This window comes from Somniosus microcephalus, chromosome 28, assembly GCF_052327205.1.
Source record: "Somniosus microcephalus isolate GS21.2 chromosome 28, FLI_Smic_1.0, whole genome shotgun sequence".
In the NCBI taxonomy this organism is placed as follows: domain Eukaryota; kingdom Metazoa; phylum Chordata; class Chondrichthyes; order Squaliformes; family Somniosidae; genus Somniosus; species Somniosus microcephalus.
Window position 1 is genome coordinate 12,504,110 of NC_141014.1, and position 10,034 is coordinate 12,514,143.

The window sequence follows — 10,034 nt, forward strand, 5'->3', positions numbered from 1 at the left end:
AAGGATCAAAAACCGCTTACAACGAGGACACCTAAATCTCTCTGAACACCAACATTTAATAGTTTCTCACCATTTAAAAAATATTCTGCTTTTTTATTCTTCCTACCAAAGTGAATAACCTCGCATTTCTTCACATTATTCTCTATCTCCCTCCTTATTGCCCACTCACTTAACCTGTCTAGATCCCTTTGCAGGCTCTTTGTGTCCTCCTCACAGCTTACTTTTCCACCTAGCTTTGTATCGTCAGCAAATCTGGATACATTGTCCTCGGTCCCTTCATCTAAGTCATTAATATAGATTGTAAATAGCTGAGGCCCAAGCACCCCACTAGCTACAGCCTGCCAACCGGAAAATGACCCGTTTATCCCTACCCGCTGTTTTCTATCTGTTAGCCACTCCTCTATCCATGCTAATATATTACCCCAACCCCAGGATACCTTATCTTGCGTAGCGTTGTGGTTGTTGGAGGTCAATCATCTCAGCCCCAGGACATTGCTGCAGGAGTTCCTCAGGGCAGCGGCTCACCACCACCTTCTCAAGGGCAATTAGGGATGGGCAATAAATGCTGGCCTTGCCAACGACGCCCACATCCCAGGAACAAATAAAAATAAAACCTTTTACATGGCACCTGATTGAATGCCTTTTGGAAATCCAAATATACGACATCCACTGGTTCCCATTTATCTACCCCGCAAGTTACACCCTCAAAATACTCCAATAAATGTGTTAAACACAATTTCCCTTTCACAAAAACCTAATCATATGATTTTCTGAGTGCATTGTTACCACTCCCTTAATAATGGATTCCAACATTTTCCCGATGACTGATGTCAGGCTAACTGGCCTGTCTTCTCTCTCCCTCCTTATTGTGGATGATTGCACTGACCTTACGGCCTTGATGGAATCTTGGCTACAGGTGATAATACAATCCTCCTTAATGCAGCCTCCCCGCCTGGCAGCACCTTCCACCACTTGCCCCGCCTAAACCGCTGTTGTGTCAATCATTAAAAACACATCACCCCAGATGGGACTCAAACCCACAATCCCTGGCTTAGGAGGCCAGTGCCTTATCCATTAGGCCACTGGAGCTGAATACACAATGTAACCCGCCTGAGGGCAATTGACCGCTCTGAAATGTGACATCTGCCTCCGTTTCAGAGTCTTCGAAAGTTCAGCAGAGATGGGAGCTATTTTCACCCATCAAATCTGTCACTGCTCGCGCCATACCAGAGCCACCTACAACAACAACTTGCATTTATATAACGCCGTTAACATAGTAAAATGTCCCAAGGCGCTTCACAGGAGCGATTATCAAATAGAATTTGACACCGAGCCACATGAGATATTAGGACAGGAGTCCTAAACCTTGGTCAAAGGGGTAGGTTTTAAGGAACATTTAAAGGAGGAGAGAGAGGCAGCGAGGCGGAGATGTTTAGGGAGATACCATGCCCACTTTCCATTCCCCGACCCTGCCCGCTCTTTGTTTTCATCAGTGAGCCCTGAAACTTTGCTCAAATTTGATTCCCAATTCCTGGCCTTCTCCGCCATCAATACTACACTGCTCCACTGGGCTCCACTGGAATACACTGTAAGACTCAGCTGCTGTGACTCTGATCTTCTACTCAGTTGCTGCAGTTTGAAGGTAACTTTGTCCAGTTTACAGCCCATCAACCATCGCTGCTGTTTCCTGCTGAGTCTGTGACTGTCCCACTGGTTTATTTTGCTGCTGTCTGGGTCCTGGCCAGAAATTCACTCTCCTGGGCCAACGTCCATTTCTCCACTGTTTCCGCATCTTATGCTGGCCTCCAACTTCACCACCGCTTTCTGCCCCACAACGATTCTCCAACATTTCCACGGAAATACATCCAGCGTACCTCTCAGTTACTCTGGATTGTGATTGTTGGAGGTCAATCACCTCAGCCCCAGGACATTGCTGCAGGAGTTCCTCAGGGCAGTGTCCTAGATCCAACCATCTGCAGCTGCTTCATCAATGACCTTCCCTCCATCATTTTCTTTCCTTGAGATACTTATCCAACTCCCTGTTGAAAGTTAAGATTGAGTCTGCCTCCACCACCCTTTCAGGCAGCGCATTCCAGATCTTAACCATTCGCTGCGTAAAAACGTTTTTTCCACTGATGGGTGAGACTAGAACTAGGGGGCATAATCTTAGAATAAGGGGCTGCCCTTTCAAAACTGAGATGAGGAGAAACTTCTTTACTCAGAGGGTAGTAAATCTATGGAATTTGCTACCCCAGAGAGCTGTGGAAGCTGCAACATTAAATACATTTAAAATGGAGATAGACATTTTCCTAGCAGATAAGGGAATTAGGGGTTACGGGGAGAGGGCAGGGAAGTGGATGTGAGTCTAGATTCAGATCAGCCATGATCCTATTGAATGGTCGAGCAGCCGTGTGGCCTACTCCTGCTCCTATTTCTTATGTCGCCTTTGGTTCTTTTGCCAATCACCTTAAATCTGTGCCCTCTGATTCTTGAATATCTCCAACTTACGAGAGTCTAACCACCACCCCTTGATATTCAACAGCATTACCATCGCCGAATTCTGCAGTGAGTGTCTCACCTCCTGACTCCCCAAAGCCTTTCCACCATCTACAAGGCACAAGTCAGGAGTGTGATGGAATACTCTGCACTGGCCTGGATGAGTACAGCTCCAACAACACTCAAGAAGATTGACACCACCCAGGACAAAGCAGCCCGCTTGATTGGCACCCCATCCACCATCTTGAACATTCACTCCCTCTACCACCGGCACACCGTGTGCCATCTACAAGATGCACAGCAATAACTTGCCAAGGCTTCTTCGGCCGCATCTCCCAAAGCCAGGGCTGATGTCAGGCTAACTGGCCCGTCTTCTCTCTCCCTCCTTATTGTGGATGATTACATTGACCATATGGCTGTAATGGATTCTTGGCTGACAGGTGATAATACAATCCTCTTTAATGCAGTCTCCCCGCCTGGCAGCACCTTCCACCACTCGCCCCACCTAAACCACCGTTTTATCAATCATTAGAGAACACATCACCGCAGATAGGGATCGAACCCACAATCCCTGGCTTAAGAGGCCAGTGCCTTATCCATTAGGCCACTGGGGCTGAATACACAATGTAACCCGCCTGAGGACAATTGACCACTCCGAAATGTGACATCTCCCTCACAGTTTCAGAGTCTTCGAAAGTTAAGCACAGATAGGAGCTATTTTCACCCATCATATCTGTCACTGCTCGTGCCATACCAGAGCCCTCTACAATGACAACTTGCATTTAGATAGTGTAATGATCAGTAAGCTGTCATTCTGGAATGGTACACTAGGTGGTGCTGTATGTATATAAGAGTGGGCTACCCATGATGCACTAGGCTACCCACAAGGCAGCAGTCAAGATGGAGGCCTCTACAGATACTGTGCCTAGTCCACATGTACTGAATAAAGTGTCTAGCAAAAGCTAGCTGTTCTTAATAAAAATGACTCGTTATTAATGAACATAACATGGTACCAGGATTGGTAAGATCTGCTGAATATTGTGCAACGCGACATGGAGAATTTGAAGCCACCAGAGCGTTTGAAACTCACAGGAAATATCGACTACAATTGGCAGACTTTTAAACAACAATTCGAACTCTACATTGCTCCCATCGGATTCGGTATGAAGCCAGATGCAAGGAAAATAGCGTTGCTGCTCATGGTTGCAGGTCCACAGGCGATAGAGATATTTAATACATTTGTATTTAATCCAGAGGAGAACAGAGGAAAATTAGACGATGTGCTAAAGAAGTTTGATACACATTGTTGTCCCAAAAAGAATGAAACCTATGAGAGGTACATCTTCTGTTCTCAGACACAGCAGCAAAATGAGACTTTTGATAGCTTTATAACTGATCTGAAACTGAAAGCACAGACATGTAATTTCTCTGAGCTGAAAGCATCCATGATTCGTGACCAGATTGTGTCATAGAGTCATAGAGTCATAGAGTTTTACAGCACAGAAAGAGGCCCTTCGGCCCATCGTCTCTGCGCCGCCCATCCATCCCTGTCCAGTCTAATCCCATTTTCCAGCATTTGGTCCATAGCCTTGTATGCAATGGCATTTCAAGTGCCCATCCAAATGCTTCTTGAATGTTGTGAGGGTTCCTGCCTCTACCACCCTTTCAGGCAGTGAGTTCCAGATTCCAACCACCCTCTGGGTGAAAAAGTTCCTCCTCAAATCCCCTCTAAATCTCCTGCCCCTTACCCTGAATCTATGCCCCCTTGTTATTGACCCCCCTACTAAGGGGAAAAGTTCCTCTTTATCTACCCTATCTATGCCCCTCATCATTTTGTACACCTCAATCAGGTCCCCCCTCAGCCTTCTTTGCTCCAAGGAAAACAACCCCAGCCTGTTTAGTCTTTCTTCATAGCTGAGGCGCTCCATCCCAGGTAACAACCTGGTGAATCTTCTCTGCACCCTCTCCAAAGCAATCACATCCTTCCTATAGTGAGGCGACCAGAACTGCACACAGTACTCCAGCTGTGGCCTCACCAGCGTTTTGTACAGTACCATCATAACCTCCCTACTCTTATATTCTATGCCTCGGCTAATGAAGGCAAGTATCCCATATGCCTTTTTAACCACCTTATCTACCTGTTCCGCTGCCTTCAGGGATCTATGTACATGTACACCAAGGTCCCTCTGACCCTCTGTACTTCCTAGGGTCCTACCACTCATTGTGTATTCCCTTGCCTTATTTGTCCGTCCAAAATGCATCACCTCGCACTTTTCAGGGTTAAATTCCATTTGCCACTTTTCTGCCCATCTGACCAACCCGTTTATATCGTCCTGTAGCCTGAGGCTTTCCTCCTCGCAATTTACCACCCCACCAATTTTCGTGGCATCTGTGAACTTACTGATCATACCTTTTACATTCTCATCCAAATCATTTATGTAGATCACAAACAACAAGGGACCCAGCACCGATCCCTGAGGTACCCCACTGGACACAGGCTTCCAGTCACAAAAGCAACCTTCGACCATCACCCTCTGCCTCCTGCCACTCAGCCAGTTTAGGATCCAACGCGCCAAGGCACCCTGGATCCCATGGGCTCTTACCTTCTTGACCAGTCTCCTATGCGGGACTTTGTCAAAAGCTTTACTGAAGTCCATGTAAACCACATCCACAGCATTTCCCTCATCCACCCCCCTAGTCACCCCCTCGAAAAATTCAATCAGATTTGTCAGACATGATTTACCCTTGACAAAGCCATGCTGACTATCCCCGATTAATCCTTGCCTCTCCAAGTGGAGACTAATTTTGTCCCTCAGAATTTTTTCCAATAATTTCCCTACCACAGATGTTAGGCTCACTGGCCTGTAATTCCCTGGTTTATCTCTGCTACCCTTCTTGTATAATGGTACTACATTAGCTGTTCTCCAGTCCTCTGGTACATCCCCTGTTCCATCATGTTTGGTATTCATGATAAAAAAAAGGTCAGGGAACGTCTGTTGAGAGAAACCGAACTAACATTGGAAATTGCTGTGAAAATATGCCACGCCAGCGAGCTAGCTCGAAAGCATGCGAAGACTTTCAGTGAAATCAATAATGATGCGATTGTAATGAGTGATAATGCTGCTGTCGGTGCTGTGTCCTACAAGGGGAAGAAACGTGGGCAGAACAGAAATGAAAAGCAATCGGAGGATTAAATTTTTAATTGTAAACGCTATGGTTACAAACACCAGTTAAGAAAATGCCCAGCGTTTGGAAAAATGTGCACAAAGTGTAATGGAAAGAATCACTTTGCCAAACAATGCTTTTCAAAACTAAAAACAAAGAAAGGGCAACGAGTTAATGTGATTGAGGACACTGATTTAAGTGAGACATTTTTTGTATGAATAGTGTCATGTGACAATGTCAAAAATGATACAGAAAATGTGCAGCCCTCAGATATGGACAATGCTGAACATAAAATTAATGCAGTAAAAGAGGACAAATGGATGATCCGACTGTAGATAAATGGAGCATTAGTTACATTGAAACTGGACACTGGGGCAAAAGCAAATTTAATCAGTATGAGTGACATTAAAAACATGAAAGAAAAGCCCAAAATACAGAAAAAGTCAGTACTACTGAAGGACTATAATGGACAGAAAATAGATAGCTTAGGTGCATGCAGACATAAAGTGACAGTCAAAGACAAAGTGCATCATCTCATGTTTTCTGTTGTGGATGAAGGACTTCATTCACTACTGGGTGACAAAGCTTGTGAGGACTTAGAGCTGGTCAAGAGAGTATACCGTATAAACTGTGCCATAAGCAGACCAGATGACTCAGTGGATTCTGTAGTAAATAATTTCCAGGATGTGTTCAAAGGATTTGGAGTTCTACCATTCACTTACAAGATCCAGCTAAAGGAAGATGCTCAGCCAGTGGTACATGCTCCACGAAGAGTTCCAGCACCCCTGCGTGACCGGCTCAAGAATGAACTGGACAGAATGACCACACTAGGAGTCATCAGGAAAGTCGAAGAGCCAACAGACTGGGTTAACTCCATGGTATGTGCAAAGAAAAAGAACAATGATCTAAGAATATGCATGGATCCAAAGGACTTAAATGCAAACATAAAACGTGAACACTACCAGATTCCCAAGCAAGAAGAAATCACCAGTGAAATGTCAGGTGCCAGATACTTTACAAAGCTCGATGCATCACAAGGATTTTGGCAACTAAAACTGGATGAAGAGAGCACCAAATACTGTACCTTCAACACACCATTTGGCAGGTATTGTTTCCTCAGAATGCCTTTTGGGATAATATCTGCATCTGAAATCTTTCATAGAGCGATAGAACACATAATTGAAGGTCTGGAAGGAGTTCGGGTCTATGTTGATGATATCATCATCTGGGGCTCCACACTGAAAGAACACAATGAGAGACTGAATAAAGTGCTACAGAGCATACGCCGGAATGGACTGAAGCTCAACAAAGCCAAGTGTCAGTTTGGTGTCCAGGAAGTCACTTTCCTAGGAGATAATCTATCTGGTAAAGGAATAGAGCCAGATATGGAAAAAGCAAACGCCATACTCAAAATGCCCCGACCCACTGACGAAAAAGGAGTGCTATGCATCATGGGGATGATAAACTTCATTGGAAAGTTCATTCCTAACTTGTCAGCCAAGACAGCCTGTCTGCGAGACCTGCTACGTAAAACAAATGAGTTCGCATGGACAGAAAGACATGAACAAGAGTGGATAAACCTCAAAACAGTGCTGACAACCACACCTGTACTCACCTTCTTTGACCCAACAAAAAGAATCAAAGTGTCAACGGATGCATCAAAAGATGGCCTAGGTGCGGTCTTGCTACAAGCAGAGGGTGAAGATTGGAAGCCTGTTGCCTATGCCTCCAGGTCTATGACTGATACTGAGTGTCGATACGCCCAGATTGAAAAGGAATGTCTAGGCTTGGTAGTTGGACTAGAAAAGTTTCATGGCTACATATATGGACTTCCCACCTTCACAGTTGAGACAGACCACAGCCCATTGGTTGCCATCATAAAAAAGAACCTGAATGAGATGTCTCCAAGGATTCAACGACTCATGATGAAGCTGCAAAGATATGACTTTGAACTGATCTACACACCAGGCAAATACATAGCGTTAGCAGATGCACTATCCCGAGCACCCACAATGAGTCATGTGAGCTGTACTGAAGAAGACGTGGATGTTCATGTGAGTATGGTCACTGCTGCGCTGCCCGTGTCAGACACAAAATCAAAGCAAATAGCAGAAGAAACAGTAAAAGATACAGTATTACAAACAGTAATAGAGAACATTCATCATGGTTGGCCAAAAGGTTCCTGTCCAAAGTACTATCACATCAGGTCAGAGTTAAGTGTCGCAAGTGGACTATTACTAAAACAGAACAGAATAGTCATTCCACAGGCTCTACGTCAAGGCATGCTCAAAAGTATTCATGAGGGACACCTCGTAATTGAAAAATGCAAAAGGAGAGCAAGAGACACTGTTTATTGGCCTGGCATAAATAAGGACATTGAGAACATGATAGGCAAATGTGAGACATGTCAGAAACACCAAAACAAACAAGCAAAGGAACCAATGATAGTAGCTGACATACCAACAGCACCATGGCAAAAAGTTGGTATGGACCTTTTTCATTTAAATGGTAAAGACTATCTAATAGTGATTGACTACTATTCTAACTATCCTGAGATGGCGCTGCTCTCAAGCACCACAGCAAGCAGTGTCATAATGCATGTGAAATCCATCTTCGCCAGACATAGAATTCCCAGGATTGCCGTTAGCGACAATGGTCCGTGCTTCAACTGTAAGGAATGGCAACAGTTTGCAGCACATTATGACTTTCAACACATCACATCCAGTCCTTTCTATGCTCAGTCGAATGGTAAGGCAGAGAAAGGTGTTGAAGTTCTCAAGCAGCTGCTGAAGAAAGCGACAGAAAGCAAGTCTGATCCTTATCTCGCCCTGCTGAGCTACCGAGCCTCACCTTTAGACTCTGGTTCTTCACCTGCTGAGCTCCTAATGGGTCGCAAGTTGCGTACCACGCTACCCTGCTGTGCAAAAGAAAAGCAGAGTAAGGAACTGAGACAGAGACTTCAACTGTTAAAGCTGAAACAGAAATCACACTTTGAAAAGTCATTCAAAACTCTGAAACCATTGACAAGGGATGATGTTGTCAGGATTGAGGATCCAGATGCATGGAACAGGAAAGCTACAGTTCTTGAGGAAGTAGGACCAAGGTCATACGCTGTTAGAACTGAGGAAGGACAGATTCTCAGGAGGAACCGCCGTTCCCTCCTAAAAACACAAGAGACTATCGAAGAGCAAATCGATGACAATGCCACAACTGAATCTTGTCACTCACCACCAGAACAATCAAACACAAATACACATACAGGCTCTCATGAAAACACATCAGACTTACCTGTGCTGAGAAGATCCACACGTGAAGTAAAAAAGCCTGATAGACTTAATCTTTGAGTACAAAGAAAACTACATTGAAAATGCATTGACTGTTGAAGATGTTTATGTTGTTATTGATTGATATTGATTGATACTGATTTTGTTTAACCTCAAAGAAAGGGGGATGTAATGATCAGTGACCTGTCATTCTGGAATGGTACACTAGGTGGTGCTGTATGTATATAAGAGTGGGCTATCCACAATGCACTAGGCTACCCACAAGGCAGCAGTCAAGATGGAGGCCTCTACAGATACTGTGCCTAGTCCACATGTGCTCAATAAAGTGTCTAGCAAAAGCTAGCTGTTCTTAATAAAAATGACTAGTTATTAATGAACATAACATTATAGCACCTTTAACCTAGTAAAATATCCCAAGGTGCTTCACAGGAGCCATTATCAAACAAAATTTGACACCGAGCCACATAAGGAGAGATTAGGTCAGGTGCCCTAAACCTTGGTCAAAGAGGTAGGTTTGGAGGAACATTTAAAGAAGGAGTGAGAGGTAGCGAGGCGGAGATGTTTCGGGAGATACCGTGCCCAGTGTCCATTCCGCGACCCGGCCTGGTCTTTGCTTTCATCAGTGAGCCCTGGAACTTTGCTCAAATTTGATTCCCAATTCCTGGCCTTCTCTGCCATCAATACTACACTGCTCCACTCGACTACTCAGATCTTCTATTCAGTTGCTGCAGTTTGACGGTAACTTTGTCTAGTTTACAGCCCATCCCCCATCGCTGCTGTGTCTGTGACTGTCCCACTGGTTTATTTTGCTGCTGTCTGGGTTCCTGGTCAGAAATTCACTCTCCTGGGCCGATGTCCATTTCTGGATCTTATGGTGGCCTCCAACTTCACCAGTGCTTTCTGCCACACAACACTTCTCCACATTAACACCTCCAGCGTACCTCTCGGTTATTCTGCCCTCCCAAATCCCTTCAGAATGTCTGTCAACTTGCAAACACTGCCCTGACCATCTACAAGTTTATTCTGGATGGTTGCATTGACATTCTGGGCCTTGACGGCAATATCATAGTGCCAATCTTAAAAATACAT

The 10,034-nt window shown here is 44.7% G+C and overlaps 1 non-coding gene across 1 annotated transcript; it reads right to left on the reverse strand.

Annotated features, from left to right (window-relative positions):
- Positions 1-1,016: 1,016 nt before the first annotated feature.
- On the reverse strand, positions 1,017-1,089 carry trnar-ccu (transfer RNA arginine (anticodon CCU)). The gene has a single exon. It is a non-coding gene; the product is annotated as a tRNA-Arg (tRNA).
- Positions 1,090-10,034: the final 8,945 nt, after the last annotated feature.